Genomic DNA, 18554 nt, shown 5'->3' on the forward strand with positions numbered 1-18554 from the left:
ATATCCGGCTCCCCCCACTTCCTGAAAGCGACCTGTATAAAACAAAGAAATTTGAGTACAGGTGTATAACTTAGGGATGTGTGCTTCCCCCAGGCTTGCTTGGATTTTCTACATTGAATTTTGCTATAAGGCAATCAGCCTGGATATTTCTACTTTTCACCCAAGATGCTTTTGATAAGGGGTAGCCCTTCCACTTGATTAAGTATTGGAGTTATCTCCTGTGTCACCTTGAATCAAGGATACGCTGAACTTCATAATGGGTTTGGCCCCCTATGACCATAGGGCCTGGGGGCTCCCAGGGTAGGGATCTCAGAGTGGATCCAATCACGGGTTTTAAGAGGCTGCTATGAAATTCTGGGTGTATCTTCCCCAACAATCGAGACAGTTTCAATTGCACTGTGACCAGATTGATGATCTTTACTATGGGGAATGATCCCATAAACTTCGGCCCCAGTTTCTTGCTAGACAGTTTTAATCTCAAATATTTTGTGGAGAGGTAAACCTTCTCTCCCACCCGGAATGGCCGTTGCGGAGCTTGGTGTTTATCTGCCTGTTTCTTATAGGTTTCTGCCGCTTTAGCCAGTGCCTTTTTGACATTTTTCCAGGTGGCTTTTAGCATCGACATCCAGTCAGCCAAGCTGACTGAGGAAGGAGGATCCCTTGGATACTCAGGCATTGGGACAAAGTCCATACTACTCACTATTTTGAATGGTATGTGAACAGCATTATTGTATGCCACCTCAGCAAAAGATAAAAGGTCTGCCCAATTGGACTGCTGATAGTTCATGTAGCACCTCAGATACTGCTCCACCCAATGTTCCCTCTAATTTTTTTTCAGTGTGAGCGGAAAAGTATAGTGTTTGAGCGGCACATTTTCATGCCTGAGCACCTGAATTTTTTTCACAGATGTCACCTAAGACAACAACAAAATCAGTGTTATTTGAAACTCAAAGTTATGTTTATTCAAAGTACCCGCTTAATTAAAAGTGTTATATAATATCAGTATCACTTAACAACGGTCCTGCTTAGCAACCAAAATGTTGGCTCAGAAACTCTGGCATTGAAGCACGCAAGTCTTAAAGCTGTCAAGTTACAAGACCCTTGCACCCCTAACCCTTTAGGGGAAAAAACCCCAGGGGTCTTCAAACCTGACAGCTTTAAGCCTTGCTGACTTCAACTCCCAGAATTCCTCCTCCAGTCATGTTGCAGCAACGTCATCTGCGTGGATCTGCTCCATCTTCGGTTTTTTTCACAGGAGGTAGGGCTGCTGCTGAAGATGCCAACGAGCCCCCACCGCCACTAGAATATGCATTTGTTTAGCATGACATAGAATAGTCTTTCAACCAGAAGTATGGAATAAAAGAGAGACTGATAAATATTAAAAAAAATAAAACCAAAAAGCAGCTATTTATTTGAGTTCTAGATAAACATTTAGTTCAGATTTAATAGTGTTTCAGAGATGTGGCTGTCAGCTATTTGTGTATGTATGTTATTATTATGGAAGGTTAGATGAGATTTCACCAACATTATTCACCCCTGATTAATGCATTCATTCTAATAATCGAGTCTGACTCTGAATTACAAATCTATGTCTGAAGAATCTGGGTTAAGTTTTGGATTGGAAATTTGGGGAACATGAAAGTTTATGCATAATTTTTGTAATTTTTTCATTGGGTCTTAATAATGATTTTATTCATTTGGGATTTTTTTCACAGGCTTAACACAGCTCTAATTTTGTCATTAGGAGCAATGTAACATTGGCCACTAATGTATTGTATACAGGTTGCCTTAGAAGGTAATATCTTTTGTATAGTAGGAACTTAAGATAGGCAGACTTCATACAGATAAACAATTGAGAAATATTGTTCTTTTTAAAAAGCAGTGTTAATTGCTGCACCTTTCTCATATTAAGTATATTAGCTCAAGTTCATGTTAGGAAAAACTTTCAGTCTTAAAGGTTTGGTGAGGAGAAATCCAAAAATTCTTTTAAAGAATTTAAATTAAATTTGAGGCTACCTCTGCTTTCGCTCTCCCTCCCTCAGTTGTGCAGCAGCGGCAGCGGCAGCTCTCAGCCTACGGCGGCAGCGTCACACAGGCTGTGGAAGGAGGAGGAGGAGGAGGGAACCAAAGAGAGGCTTTTACCGGGTCTGCGCCCCACAGCCAGGACCGTCCTTGCACCTCAAGCCGCGTTTCTTCCTGCAAAGCCCTTCGGGCAACCCGAGAGTTCCGCTTGACGCCAGAAGGGCTTTGCAGGAAGAAATGCAGCTTGAGGCGCAAGGACGGTCCTGGCTGTGGGGCGCAGACTTGGCAAAAGCCTCTCTTTGGTTCCCTCCTCCTCCCGCTCCTTCCACAGCCTGCGTGATGCTGCCGCCGTAGGCTGAGAGCTGCCGCTGAAACAAGTTTGGGGAGGTCCTTTGCGGGCGGCCAGTTCTAGCCACCCGCAAAGGACTTCCCCACGTTTGCTTTGAAAGAAAACTCTGCGCGGCAGTTAGAAACCTCTGCGCGGGGGTTTCTTGCCATGTGCGCGGCCGTGCACGCGCGCACCTTAGAGGGAACAGTGGCTCCACCATGGCGTTCAGTCTGTCTGCTGCCTCATTGGTGCTCAGAAGAAAAGCTGAACTAAGACCCTGAGATGATCCAATGGACTGCAGGAACTCCCTCCAGAACTTAGCCGTGAACTGGACCCCTCTGTCTGACATAATTCTCCAAGGTACTCCATGCAGTTGGTAGATATGCTTCACAAACAGTTTAACAAGCTTGTGAGCCGAGGATAGTCCGCTACAGGGTATGAAGTGTGCCTGTTTGGAGAACAGGTCTCTTATAGTCCAAATCACCGTGTTTCCCTCACTTTTTGGCAATTCTACTATAAAGTCCCTTGTGATCTCCTCTTACTCGTTGGCTCTGCTACTGTTTGCAGTAGTCCACGGAGGTTTCTTGGTCATCTCTTCATTGTGTCGCAAATGGTAGAACTTTTCACGTAACTATCTACATCTTTTTTCATGCCAGGCCACCATAATTGCCTCTGGGCTAAGTGTAAAGTCTTTAGGAACCCCAAATGGCCTGCTGGTTTGGCATCATGACTCCTCTGGAGAATTAGGGTCCGTAGGGATTCTGGGACGTAGAGTTTTGTCCCCTTCCATGCAAGGTCATCTCTCTTTGTCAAGATTTGTTGGTTGTTTTGGAACCAGGGGTCTGCTACCAGTTCAGTTTTGAGTCTCGTGGTTAGGTCGCTTGCAAGTTGGTCCTGCTGGTCATGGCGTTGCTGTCTGGTGGTCCCTTGGGCAGTGATTTGGGTAGAGGGAATTATGGCATCCACTATGTGCTCCCGTTCGCATTTGTACTGAGGCATGCGGGAGAGGGTGTCAGCTAGAAAGTTCCTCCCCCCTGGAATGTGCTTTAAAACAAAATCAAAATGGTTGAAGTATTGAGCCCATCGGACTTGTTTGGGTGATAGCTTCCATGGGGTCCTAAGTGCCTGTAGATTTTTGTGGTCGGTCCAAACTTTGAATGGTTTCTGGCCCCCTTCCAACAGGTGTCTCCAGGTTAGCAGTGCCCATCTCACTGCGAAAGCCACCTTTTCCCATGTGGCCCATTGTCTCTCTGTTTCTGTGAGCTTGCAGAGGTGTAGGTGCAGGGTTGTAAGTTTCCTTGGTTGTTTCTTTGGAGTGGCATTGCTCCCACTCCCATGTTGCTGGCATCTGCCTGGATCATGAAAGGTTGCTCGGGGTCAGAATGCTTCAGCACCGGCTCCTTTGCAAACATTTCTTTTAGTGTTTCGAACACCTCTTGGCAGGTTAGGTCCCACTGTAGGGGTTGTCCCAGATGGGGTTTTGTTCCTGAGCTCCCTGTCTTCAGGAGATCTGTTAGGGGTTTGGCAATTTTCACAAAGGAGGGGATGAATTGCCTGTAGAAGTTTGCGAAACCTAGGAAACTTTGTAGTTGTCTGCGGGTGCGAGGGAGTTGCCAGCCTAAGACGTCTTGCACTTTGGCTGGGTCACCTCTATTTCCTCATTTGATACTTGGTAACCCAGGTAGTCTAACAGTGCATGGTGGAATTTGCATTTTGATACCTTGACGTACAGGTTGGCTGCCAGAGGTTTTTTCAGTAGTTGGTGGACATGGTCATCCATGGTTTCAGTGTAGATAAGGATGTCATCTAAGTAGACGAGGACCCCCTTGTAGAGGTGCTCGTACAACACCTCGTTTATTAGCTGCATGAATACTGCTGGGGTCCCTGCAGACTGAAAGGCATCACTTTGAATTGAAAGATCCCTAGGGGGCAGTTGAACACCGTTTTACACTCATCTCCTCTCTGATACGTACTCGGTAGTATGCTTCTCTGAGGTCTAGTTTGGTGAAGACTTTTCCCTTGGCCAATGAGATAGCACGTCTTTTATGAGGGGGAGTTGGGGTATAGGTTGTGTATGCACACCCCATTTATCTCTTGAAAGTCCACACACAACCTCATAGTTCCATCTTTTTCTTTGAAGAGGGCTGGCACTGCAACCCGTGGCTTGGCTGGCTCAATGAACCCCCTTGCAAGGTTTTTGTCTATGTATTTGCGCATCTCTTGCATTCCCTGGGGTGTCATGGTGTACAGTTTGGGCTTGGGTAGTTTTGTCCTGGGGATGATTTCGATGGCACAGTCTGTCTCTCGGTGGGGAGGCAGAACATCGCACTCAGCCTTGCTGAATACTTCTGCGAGGTCTTGATATCCCATCAGAATCAGTTTGGCCTTTGGGGTTTTGTCAGATGTGGTTGCCAGTTGTTCTTGTGGGCTCTTTTGGGGGGTTTCCAGCATGGGTGGTATTTCTGCTTGCTGGTGTGGGAGGGATTGGGGGCCCCTTGATATCCTAAGTCTGTGGGTACCCCCTTGCCACCAGAGGGTCGGTCCCCACTTGTCTAGCAAGGAAAGTCCCAGTATGACTGTGTCTGTCATTTTGGGGGATATTATGAATCGAATTACTTCCCAGTGATCCACTAACTTTAGCCTCACTGATTCAGTCAGGTGGGTGGCATAGGCTCCTCCCATTAGGGACCCATCGACCTGCTCAAACCAGATCTGGTAGGCCAGTCTTTTTGCTCTGATCCCCAGTTTCAGGACTGTGGTTAGGTTAATCAAGCACCTTGTGCAGCCTAAGTCTATTAGGGCTTGAAAATCCCACTGGTTTCCTGTTTTGGGGCATATTGGAAAAAGGAAAGGGTGAATTGGTTCTCTCACCATTGGGTCATTTTCTCCCTTGTCCTCACTGTTACATGGTTCAGGCAGCTGGTTGTTGTTGCCTGGGGTTCCACTACTTTCTCGTGGGGGGGGGGAAGGGGCAGCTGCAGCCTGGAGGGCTTTTCTGGACCTGTTGGTGGTCCATTTGGGGCCTCGTTCTGGTAATGCCCTGGGCGGTGGGTTTGGCCTTGGTTTTGGAGCTGGGGTTGGGAATGCAGCTGCCATGTGGCCCATCCCCCCGTATCTGTAGCATTTCAGCAGACTTTGAGGGAGGGCTGGTCTCAGGGCCTGCTGTGGTGCTGTCATTCCCCACTGACTGGGTGGTTTCAGGTCAGGTTGACCTCTCTCTTTGGTGTCCTGTTGCTTTCTCATGTTGTTGGCCCGCTGTCAACTTTTGTTGCTACCCCGAACCACTCAGAGAGTTGATTTGGCATGTTGCAGTATGCAGTTACCTGGGCAATTTGCTTGTCCAGGCTTGTTCTGAAGAACAGCAGTTGCTCTGGTAAAGGGGATAGCCTTCCTATGACCCTCCTAAATTCACGGGTGTGCTTTTTGATGGGACGGACCCTCTGCTTTAGTTTGCTGAGTTTCTCTTCCACATATGAGTCCTCCTCCTCTTCCTCCTCCTCCTCAACCTGGCCTCTAGCAGTCGCAGGAAGTCATCTATGTCTTGCAGTTGGGGAGCTCTCCTCTTATGGAGGGCTGCTAGCCATTCCCTTGCTTCTCTCTCTAGACCCTCTGCGATGGCATTCACCATGGTTCTGGGGGAGGGTAAGGGTGCCCATAGCGTTCTAGGTGGATATCATCTGAATCAAGGAATAGGGCTAGCTGATCTGAGTCTCTGTCAAACTTTCCCCTGAATTGGGGCGGGTCATACAGCCCTACTCCTCCAACCTTCTGTTGGCCTCTGTATGCTTGCCCCTGATATGTCTGGCCATCTTCTTCACCCCTAGTTCAGAGAGAGGGAGGGAATTGACTGCTCTTGACAGCCTGCCTGCTGCGTGGGAGAGGCACTGGTTGCCATTTTGGGCTCCTATCAGGAGGGGGAGGGGATTGTGCTCCAGTCTGCATCTCCTCCCTTCTCTTTTGGGCGGCATGATGGCCCCTCATCAGCAAGGGTGGCCTCCCTCTGTTCCTCTATTGCACTCTCTAGGGATTCCATCTGGGGTTTTGGGAGCCTGGCTTGTTTCCAGTCCCACCTCCAGTCCACCCTTGCCAGCTTGCTTGAGACTCTTCCCTGTATCTGGGGACTAGGGCAAGGGAATTCCAGCTCAGCTGCTTTAGGGGTTGATTTCCAAAAGTACTCATCTTGTCTTGCTTCTGCTGCTGGAGAAGACATCACTGCTTGGCATTGCTGCCTACCTCCAGCTGTAATCAGTCTTTTTCTCCAGCCTCGTGCTGCCTGATTTTCCCTCCAAGCACCTCAAATATTGAGGGAGTGCTCGGAGAGCCCGGGATTCCGGAAACCCGGAAATCTTAATAGATTTTAAAAGTCAGTTTTGGCTCTCTGTGAAGTTTCCAAGAGTTGGCCTAATTAATTTACGAGCCTCCAGACAAAGTTCAAAGAAAACACATTCATTTATTAGGACTAACATCTTGGCATGGACTTCTGTGGAGCCGAAACTAAATTCCACTTAATGGCGTCTGAACTTTACCCCTGTGTCCCCTTCCCTCTGGTTGAGGTCATTAATCACATTCTCCAACAGGATGTTATGGCAGGGTTCTGGACATGCACATCCACATCCCAGTACAGAAATATGAAATTTTTACTCTGGTCAAAAGTATGCATGGCATTTCCTCCCACCCCCTCCTCAAGTTGATAGTAGTCATGGAAACGCTTTAGACGTTGACAGACTGAGAATCTCCATAGATAGTAAAAGGTATAAATGTACTTCCACATTATCTCAATTGTACAGTATACCACTTTTTTTTCAGACATTTTTAGCACCACAAATATATTCATTATTAAATTGAATACCAGTGGATGATAGCCAGTAGGGCACATTTCATATTGAAGTCAGAAATCTACAATCAAAGTGAGAAACAGTTGGGGGAACCATTTTGTGGGCAAAATGGCTGGCATGGCAAAGATTAAGCATTTGATTACTGCAAACCTATATATCATTAGTAATATAGTCCTCTTTAATCCAATTAAGTTCTTTTAAATTAGTATCAGCTGATACAATATTTCCATTTAAAATTGTAAGGGAGGAGCTGGATTTTTATTTAAGGTCCATACGAATTCATTAGACAGAGAGCAGCATCTCTGTCAGTGGAGAAAGAAATCTATGAATTGAAAAGGTGGTCTGATTTCAGAAGTTCAAGAGTGCTGTTTGTCAGAGGTTCTCCCATAAACACAACCCAGAAAAGAGGATTCTGAGATTGTGTTTAGAGCAGATTGGGGGATCCAGTCATGTTAGTCTGCAACATGGTTTAGAAAAAGATTATGTCAGCTGTGGAATTAATCTATTTATTTCAACTCCTTTTGCAACCAATGGGAAGAGAGAAGAACACACTTAGTTTACTTATTTGTTGCTACCATTCTAAACTTTTATCCTATTTGTCACAACCAAAGTGATTTGGTGACTCCACTTCCAACTTTATCCATATAGGACTGAGCACTTTTTACTTCCCATTTTCATTTAATTTGTCAGCAAAAATGCCTCCACAGTAATTTGTAAATGATTCCTTGGCAGGAAAAATAAGAATGAAAACCCGGGACCTAATTCATGTTTTTGTGGACAGGGTGCCTTCAAACTGTATGTTCACCATCTCCTCAGGTCTACAGCCAGCAAGGCATTGATGAGAATTCCAAAAGTTGAAATCCACAACTGGAGAACATCCATGGCACTTCACTTTAGTCAAATGAAATAGAAACAATTCCAGGAAAGACCAGAATTTTGGAATCTCAGAGGGCAGGATTATCTGTTTTTCTTGGATTAAAAATCCATAACTGTTCAAGTTGCTAGGAACAATCGGCGAGATGACCTGTGTATCAGGCCCCAAAATTCAGTTTGTGTGGGAGTTAAATAACATACTCCAAGATTCTCTCATGAAAATATTTCTGCAGCTTGTGATCTTGATCAGTGATGGATAGAGACACTTGCATTAATTTGCACTGATCCTTCAAACGATAAGATGGGGGCATAGTGAAATAAACTATAAATAAACTAAACTCTTCTTTATTGACAGTCTTGATAATTATTAGCGGTGGAGAGATGGTGCTTCTATTGTCTAGTGAAGTAAGGCTTGTTTTCACCACAGATCATCTGTGTAAAATAGGTGTGTGTGTATACATATATACATACCTATACAGTATATGAAGCAGGAAGATCACACAGATTGACTACACACAATGGCATGATCAAAAAGCAACAATGCTGCATTGGAAAATCTGCAAGAAAAACTATTTGCCTGCAAGCAAGAATTGTTGGGATCATAAAATAGAGAAAGTAATAGACAATGAAGAAGGTTTAGAATTCAAACTGACAAACATCTGCCACATAACATCTCAGACTTAACAATTATCAATAAGAAAGACAAAAAAGTCTGGATAGTGGAGGTGGCATTACCTGGAGACAGCAGAAGAAAACAGAAAGAACTGGAGAAAATAACAAAATACAAAGACCTGCAAATAAAAAATAGAACAATCATGGCAAAAGAAAGCAAAGGTAATAGGGGTCTTGGGTGCAATCCGAAAACAATTGGAATGCCACTTGAACACCGTCGGCAAATTCACCATCAGTCAATTGCAAAAGAACTCAGGACAACTTACATCATGCAACAATATCGGTAACACCATCAAACAGTCATATCTGCCTATCCCAGGTATCCCAGGAAAGGACTAAATAGTTGGATGAAAATGCAGTGTGAACATCTGGCTGACTGTGTGACAAACCATAATAATAAGCAAAGGAAAGAAAAAGAGGTGTGGCATTGGAAAGTCAGTGGAACAAGCAGCAGAACAGTTGAGAATGGCAGCAATGTACAATCAGGGCAGGTGAAATTGAAGAAGGAAATGAATGAGGACAACTTACTATTTTTATATCTTTACATCAACTGCAAATACACACACAAACACACATATTCTCTCCATATTCTCTATGCATTTTTTCTTTTTCCTCTTCCCTCTGAGGAGTACCAACTGTTTCATTTAAACACTAGCCACAAGAGGGAGCTGAGGCATATATACCGTACCTTACGGATGGTAAATGTAGTGTGTAGGAGTGTGTAAATGTTGAACGAGTCAGGTAAAGATAAAAAAAGAGTAAATCTGATTATTATGTATGTTGCTTGTATCTGTCTCTTACCTTTGAAAGTCCAAGTGGTACGGAGCACATGTGGCTCTATCCTGCTTTCACAGCAACAACAAAGGTGTAAATTGGGCTGAGACAGATTAACTGAATCAGAATAATTCAGCATGTTGCAGGCTGAAATGAAATCATTGGTCTTGGGGTGGTTTCTCTTTAACAAGGATATTTCATTGTCTCTCCTTGATATAGCAGATAGCAAAAGAAAAGGATAGCCAAGGATATTTCATTTGTTTGGCAATCTAAGAATTGCCACTATCAAATACAAACTGTTTGCTGAGTTGTGGGTAAAATGTAATATTCTAGCATTGTGCGTCTACATGTGAAGGGAGATGAATGCTCTGTCTAAATGCATTTGTCAGGAGCATAGTATATTTAACTCAGGATCTATTTGCATGCATAATGACCGTGCACAGGCAGCAGAAGCTGAGTTTGGTTCATAGAAAGGCACTTTCAGCCAATATTACATTTCAGTCCTGCAAATGTACCAAGAGGGTAATGCTTATGTAATGAGATGGACACAAGAGAGATTGAATTGGTAGGTTTGAGGCAGGAATGACTGTGAGCTCTGTAAATAATTCAGGCTGGAAAACTTAAATCTAAATGCCATATAGGCAACCTCAATATAGTCATAACTTATACTATGACTTCTGCCAAGATAATAAACTCTGGCAGTACAGTCTGAGTTGTTTATGAGTGATTGATCAGCTTCAGGAGTGAATTATTTATAACATTATATTCACTTGGTGACCAAAAATCACCTGCAATTCTGACAAAATGAGAAAACTTTGCAAGTGTTTGCTCAGGAGGAAGAATACTCATCTAACCAAATAAAATATAGTTTCCAGAAAAAAAAGGACAAGGCTGGGATTTGATCACTCCAACAAATGTTTCAAAACATTAGCCAGAAACCCTGTTAACATGAGATCAATCCTATGAATGTTTGCTGAGAAAGTAATGTACATAGATAGAGAGATTACATTCTCTGAATTAATTTGAAATTCATAAATCATTATATAAATAAGAACGTAAGAATCAGGGTTTAATTTAATTTCTGTATTTTGCAACACAATTTCTACTCAAACACATACTTCATGCGACGTTATATATAAACATACAAATATTAAAGAACATTGCATTCAAGACTGTACATCTTGAGAAATGCATACAGAAAGTATTGTTTTTCAAGCAGGAATATTTTTTTTCACACAAATTCATGCCAATCCCTCTTTCCAAAATCCTGCACTAAAATCAAAGACTTTAAAATTGATTCAATTCCTGACTTAATGGAAATTATACACACGAGGAAAAATATTTTGGGACAAACCATGGTGAATATGTATATAGGAGGAATTCCATTACCTTGAACATCTGCTTTATTGCACAGAAACATTTGGCCAACTGCAGTTGAAAACAGTACAGTACAGGTAATTCTAATTTAATATAGTTCTTATATTCGTAAACAGCTAAAAGCTGGCAGTGACTTTGGTCTGTTTTACTTGACTTTGTGAAAATCTTAATAAATTACCTTTTTTTAAAAAATTTGCTGAGCTGAGCTTTTCTTTTTCTTCCTTCTAAGTTCTCAGATCTGTCCCAACCAAACCTTATATTGTCCAATTATGGGAAATTAACACTTAAGAATTCCCATCCAGTGAAATTTAGTATATCTGGGGACACTACACTAGATAAAGCTGCCTAAGATTGTGAATCTCTGTCTTTTTGATTCACAATCTTAGACACCCTTTCCTATCTTTTGAGCCAATATCTTTTTGGTTCAAAATATTTTATGAATAATTTTACAGGATGTGATAATAATAAGTCACAGATGAGACCCTATATAGTACTGTGATAAGATGGGGATTTTGTTCAAATCCCCACTTATCTATGAAATTCACAATTTTTATACAAGCCCTGAGGTCCTTGGAGGAAAGATAAAATAATCAATATAAACAGCGTTGACCCAGTATAACCTTTATTTACACTCAAACTCTTGAAAATTCATTTTAATTGATGAAATAATGCCCCCCCAACACACAGAGAAATATCTTTTTTCAAATATTCACCTCTTTTGGCCACTCATGGCTGACTTTATTGCCTCTTCTGTGTTCAGCATATTACACTAAAACAGTAAGGTAAACAAGAAAGAATTTAAATGTTACTATTAGCATGTAATACTCCCTATGCCAACTATATGGTATTGTCAATATTGCTCTTCAGCATCATATTTACAAGATGTGATATAGCTTCAGTAGCCTAGAATTAAGCTATATTTTTATAAAAAGTCACATGATATAACATTACTCTCTCATTAAAGATTTCACAACTTCAGTGTATAAAATGTATGACAATACAAAAAGGCCTTTTGTCCACATCCAAGGGGTTCTAAGAAGCCCTATGTAACTCATGTCTCTAAGATAGGCTCTTATTTTCTTTTGACTCCCAAAATAAGCACTTGGCCTTACTTTGGGGGAGGTCTTATTATTTGTGAGGTGCAGAAGGCGGTGAGTGTGGTCTCCTCATGGCTGCTGCTGTTTTGCAATATTTTGGGGGAGGGCTTATATTTGGGGGAGAGTTTCTTTTAGCACATGTGCTCAAAAGCCTGATTGGGCTTCTTATCTGGGGAGGTCTTATTTTCAGGGAAACAGGATAGTAGGGTTTTCAAATTGGGTTACATCACAAAGGATTATGGGAAAGGAATTACAGAAAAAAAATTGGTCTGGACAAAATAGGAACACTGTAAAAATTCAATCTGAGTTTTATCCTCCCCCCTTGTTTATGTTGGATACTCTCCTGAGAGGATCTTAATAACATCTCTGGGAATATTAAATATTCTGGAGTGATTTTATTATTAATAGTGCTGTTTATTCCTTGCTCAGCTATTGTTTTTAAATTCCAGGGGAAACAAATTTATTTACTGTTTTTAGAAAGTAGTAACATCACAAAATTGAGAAATGTTGTTCTTTAACATTACTTAACCTGTCTCACAAAATACAGTATATTTATTTCCACATATACTGTATCTTTTTGTTAATTACATTGCAATAAAATGCACAATCAGATCTACGGACTAAATGGTCAAAATTATGTCATGCGAATTGTTTATCATAGTTTTCAGAATAGATTATACTTCCTTATGGGACCATCACCTTAATGGAAAGGACAAACCTTCCATGGGCTTGCACAGATATATTGCACCAATAAGAAAAAAAATTGAGACAATAAACCAAGACTTTTTTCCTTTCACTTCATTACCAAATTTCCACTTTTATGATGAAGAATGCAGTAAGAAAAGAGGAGACACAATAACCTTTTTTTCTCATTTGGTGGCCAAAGAATTCGAGTTTCATCTTCAGGATCTGGCCTTCTAAAGAACAGTCAGGATTGATCTTCTCTAGGACTGATTGGTTTGATCGTCTTCAGTCCAAGGGACTCGCAGGAGTCTTCTCCAGCATCATAGTTCAAAAGCGTCAATTCTTTGGCACTCTTATGGTCCAACTTTCACAGCCATACATTGCAAATGGGAAAACCATAGCCTTGACTATATGCACTCTTGTTGACAGGGTGTTTTGTTGATTAATTACCCATATTTTAGGGACTCCTTTCCCCTTTTTATTGCACTTTATTTAATTGTTTAAATCTGTACCAGCATTATTCCCTTTTCTTTTTTATTTAAAATTACAGCAATGCATTTAAAAGACTAAATATTAGATCCAACATGCAGTGACATTATGGAAAAATTAATTGCTTTGGTTCAGTAGCATGATGCACCTGTAATAACTCTGATGTAATGCTTCAATGACATAAAGAAACAATATTTTGCCAGTTCTTTTCCCATCATGCTCTCTAATCCTTCTAAAACCTGGCTCTCATCTTCCCTTGGCTTCATTACTAAAGGGCATGTGGTTGCTTTGCAATTCTCTCTGCTCAATGCCTTGCTAAAAGACCTGGGGAAAATCCAAGAACACATCAGGGTCTTAAACAGCTGAGGAAGAGAGAAGTCACCATGTTGCCACATGCACTTCTCCCTCTTGGCATCAGGGAAAGATTGTCATAGTGTTCAGTCACCTTCTGTGCTCACGATTTTTCTTCCCACCGATACTGAATTTGGATGGTGCCTCTGACACTCAATTCAGTTACTTAACAACATATTGACAGTCTTGCTGCCCAGCCGTGAGTTCAAAGAGAGGTGGGATCAATGACAGATGCTCTCTGCAAAGTCTGCCTGGAGCCCCAGAAAGACAGCAGACAATTAGTCAAATGTCACCACAGTCCAAGGACTTTCCAGCGTTTGCATCTTCCAGCACCTTACAAAAGAGGATTAAATGAAAGACAAAGTGCCAGCATTATGCAAATGATGATGAAATCTGCTCACCAGATGATCCCTTGCATTCTTTAAACCCTTGCCTCTCTTGAACATCAATAGCTAGTTTGTTTCTGGCACAGTTTTTGGTGTCTCAAGAGATAACATAGCACATGAATGCTTTCCTTTCTGCCAAAAAGAACCATCGAGTCTAACACATGAAAATCCTTTATCTTGCAAACTGGAATGTCACACAAAAATATGAAGTTATAAACAGAAGCTTGACTCAAGCAACTAAGAAAGAGTCAAAACATACGGTTTTCCTTTTCATGCATATGGGATTAATTTAATATTTTGATAAATATGCATTAACTTCACATTCTCCTGTTACTTCCCCACCCAAGATTTGATTTTACAAGTTGTGTAAAATCACAGCATTCTCTCTTCCTTGCAAGATAACAACATTGCTTTTTCTACAGACAGAGCTTGCTCACATGAGGGGCAAAAAAAGTTTACTTAACAGACAAGGGTCTTGATAATTTATTCAGAAAAAAACCAACTGAACTAAATGGGAATTGTTATCAGGTAAACAGTTTTTACAATCTCTAGGGTTGTAGCTATCATATTATTAAATAATGTTATCCAATTCATTGCATAACACACATACACACTCATGCAAATATGAAATCTAATGCAAAACTATTGTTAATCAATGAAGTAGGCAAAAACATATTGATTGAAGTTCCAGGGATAATTGGACTCATCTGTAAAATGCTGAATATTCATGCAGTTATGTGAAAGAGCATAAAGTTGGATGGTATCTATTGTTTAATTTAATTTAATTTAGCAGTCACAATCCAATTGATCAAATATGTGTAAGCAATATAAATCTGTCTTGGGCTGTCCTTTCTTGGTTTAATTTGAAACATCCTGCACGTAATAATAGAGAGATTTTCAGATTCTACACTGTTATAAATTTTAAAATCTTTAAATAGTTTCTGCCAAAATAATCCATAATTTCATAGCTGCTTAAATAAACAAAGAAGTGTTAACACTTCTACAAAATAAACAGAAACATCTATAACTTCAAAAAAAATCAAGAGTACTTTTCTTCATAACCTTGTAGTTTAATGTGTTGGATCTATGGGGCCTTTAATTATCTATCTAAGAAAATATATGAATGTTGGAAATATTTTTAAAAAATGTTTGAGGGCAATAATTTCTATGGCTGTCTTCCCCTAAAGAGGCATTCCACAAATACTTTATTTAGTGGAAATCTGGTCAATGCAGCCTCAAGTGTGAGCTTCTAAGGTAAGGCCAGCTATAGGCCATTATGACCATCTGTATGCTCTGAAAATTTCATTATTTCATTTGCTTGAGAGGTTTGGAAATATACTAGATTGGAGACAGAACAACACCATTCAAGGACACAAAACTATTATTGTACTAAGGCTTTTCCTCATGACCTTGGAGTTTAATGTGTTGAATGTATGGGGAATTTAATTATCAATGTAAGAGATTATATGAATGTTAGAAATATTTTTTAAATGTTGGAAAGTGGATTATGGAAGAATTCAAGTAATTGCTTTGTGAAAACTCTTTCTCCAGTAACTCTCTGTTGAGCAGGATAAACAACTTCTACATTTTCTTCTTCTGATGCTTTAAGTATTATGTTCTGAGTACCACACTTAAAGAAGAATTCAGGGAAATTGGAATAAGTTTGAAAGAATGAAAGTTACTAAGCCATGTTTAAAAAAGAAGGAAGACAGGAAGACATATTCTGATTGAATATTGGAAATATTTTCTCAGAGTAATAATGGTTTGGTAGTGTAACCAATTACCTAGAGAAGAGGTGGCCCTTATTCTTTACAAGTGCTCAAACAGAATTTTCCTTAATATTCTTACCATCCATTTTTAATGTGTTATTACAATACATATGCACATATATCCTTTTGTTTGAATGTGTTCATTTATAAACTTTTCTTTGTTTATTGCTGCTATTTTTTTGCCTTAGTAGAATCATTAACTTTTTATTACTTGAGCTTTTTTGTTTTTAATAAGGGATTGCATTTTAGTGGAGTTTTTTCTAGCACTTGAGAAAAAATCTTAAAAGCATTATTATACAATTACTGTTTTATTCTTTAAACAAAATTGGATAGTATAAATAATTAAATAAAAATAATTTTATCTGCACCATTTCCTATACTTGGACAAATTATGCCTTCTCTACTTTTACCTTATTCCACGGTGTTTAATTTGCCTCAGGTCTGTAAAATGTATTATACGTGTTTTTTTATTACTTTCTAAAGTGAATTCAGATTCTAACTTTTTTCATTTGTGCTAACTTAACTTTTTCATTGTGCCTAATATATTTAAATACGTGGTAAATTGCATTGTTTGGGCAAACTGTACTACTGTTGTTTTGGAGTTTGTAGAATTTTCTAAGATTTGCTTTTAAAGAGGAATAGTTACAGAAACTGGAATGTTTAATTTTACATTTTGAAAATTATACAAAATAACTCTGGGAATAGTAAATAAAAATTTAATTCCAGAAATACAATTCCTCTATTGGATAACAAATGAGACGACATTTCCTCATTTATTTTTGAACAAATTAATTAAAGAAGAGTTAGAAATATCTTTTCAACTAGCTATAAACTTAAAAAAAATGCTATGTATTCTAGATTAGAATATTCTAGATACTCTAGATTATTCTGTTTTTCTCATTCATTTGTATCTCATTCATGGAGACCCTGCAATGTTCTTGGAAAGATTTTTCAGAAATGGTTGGCCATTGCATTCTCCTTACTAGGGCTAAGAGAGAAAGACTGTTTCAAGATCACCTAGCTAGCTTTGTGGCTAAGGTGGGAGTAGAATTCATTGTTTCCCATTTTCTAGCCTGATGCCTGAACTACTAGATCAAACTGGCTCTCAATATATGTATACTTAGAATCAAATCTTACTGCTGGGTATATATTGTATGTCTATGGAGTCTTTATAAGATATTCTGAAAAGTAAAAGCTCAGGACTGTTCAGGTGAATTCTTTACGCATCATGGAAACAGAAATCCAGATACAAAAGCCATCAAATACCATCATTATTATGACTATTTTGAAATAACTTGCATTTTATGCATTTATCCCACTAAATTAAAAGAAGTTTCCCTGTGCTTAATATAACAGAAGTCCTTATCTATTCAGTGAAACTAGACCAATAAACCTGATGATTTCATTGAAAACTAGGCTGAAATTCATCTTGTAATTTTGAAAAGCCTTTTTCTTCCCTGCAAAAGAGACTTGTATTTTTGACTTTATTTTTGGCCTAGGAGTATTTATTTCTTTTCTTTTTAAACTGGCTTTTTAAAGTGGTTGTTGGAAGCAGATGTACATGCCATCATTGGCATTCTTTTCAGTTGTTGTTGTTGTTAGTTACGAAGTCATGTCTGTTCAATTGAGATCCCATGGACAATGTTCCACCAGGCCTTCCTGTCCTCTATCATCCTCTGGAGTCCATTTAAGTTCACACTGACTATTTCAGTGACTCCATCCAGTCACCTCATTCTCTGTCATCTCTTTCTTCTCTTGCCCTCAATCTTTCCCAGCATTAGGCTCTTCTCCAGTGAGTCCTTCTGTCTCATTAGGTGGCCAAAGTATTTGAGTTTCATCTTCAGGATCTGGTCTTCTAAAGAACAATCAGGGTTGATCTCCTCATGGACTGACCGGTTTGATCGCTTGCAGTGCAAGGGATTCACAGGAGTTTTCTCCAAGGAAAGTACTTTTCAGTACTTTCTGGTTACTCACAACTTTTCATCTGAGAACAGAAGATGCTATTTTATGCTTTCCTCAAGGATTTGCAGGCAGATAGGAGAAGTCAGGGAAGATAAAAATGGCTAGATGATACATGTGTGTAAGATATAACATATGTACTTCCCTTGGCCCTCTTATCACTTAATAATTCAAGAACATCACATGCTATCCAGTAGAATGTCCATGATACCCAGTAGAATTTCCATGACCTCTCCCTTGAAACAAAAAATGAAGGCAATTCACTTTCATCCAGTTAAATGGAACTTGTAGAAAGATGCAAAATATTTTTTTCTGCATAATCCTTGCTTCATTAATAGAAGGTTATTATAATCATATCTTGGGGAGGGGGAGCTTTTAAAGGAGGAGGAATCTCTATTAAATCCTAAAGTGATATTTATTACTATTTTTGGCTTTACATATTGACTATAATTTTTAATGATGCAAGCTTTTTAAAAGTGTTGAATAGCATTTTTTTAAAAAAAATCTGTTTCTCTTACTCATTTTTATGTATGAAAGTTTATTTTTACTACTTCAGAAAATAATTTGCAATCAGCACCTAAAATCTCATTATTGTCCAATTGTTCCCTCAAGATTTCTTTGTTTGCATATTGTAATTATGGATAGCATTAATTGTTTACTAAACTACTTTTTCTAATTATATTTATTTTCCTATATTTCAAATGTCTATTATGTATTTTCCATTTAGGGTATACAATCTTATTTCACTGTAACATCTCCGTGGATTCATTATTATTATTTTTAGTGCTATAAAATGTATACATAACATTCATTGCAGGGGCTCACAGCTGTATAACGAGAAGTAAAACTTAATATGGGACATTAATAATAGGACAATAAAATAATATTTTAATGATCAATCTGTATAATATATCTTGTATATTTGTATGCAATCTCTC

The sequence above is a fragment of the Thamnophis sirtalis genome, unplaced genomic scaffold (genome assembly GCF_051295495.1).
Source record: "Thamnophis sirtalis isolate CommonGarterSnake01/CBP01778 unplaced genomic scaffold, rThaSir2_p1.2 scaffold_1, whole genome shotgun sequence".
Classification (NCBI taxonomy): Eukaryota; Metazoa; Chordata; class Lepidosauria; order Squamata; family Natricidae; genus Thamnophis; species Thamnophis sirtalis.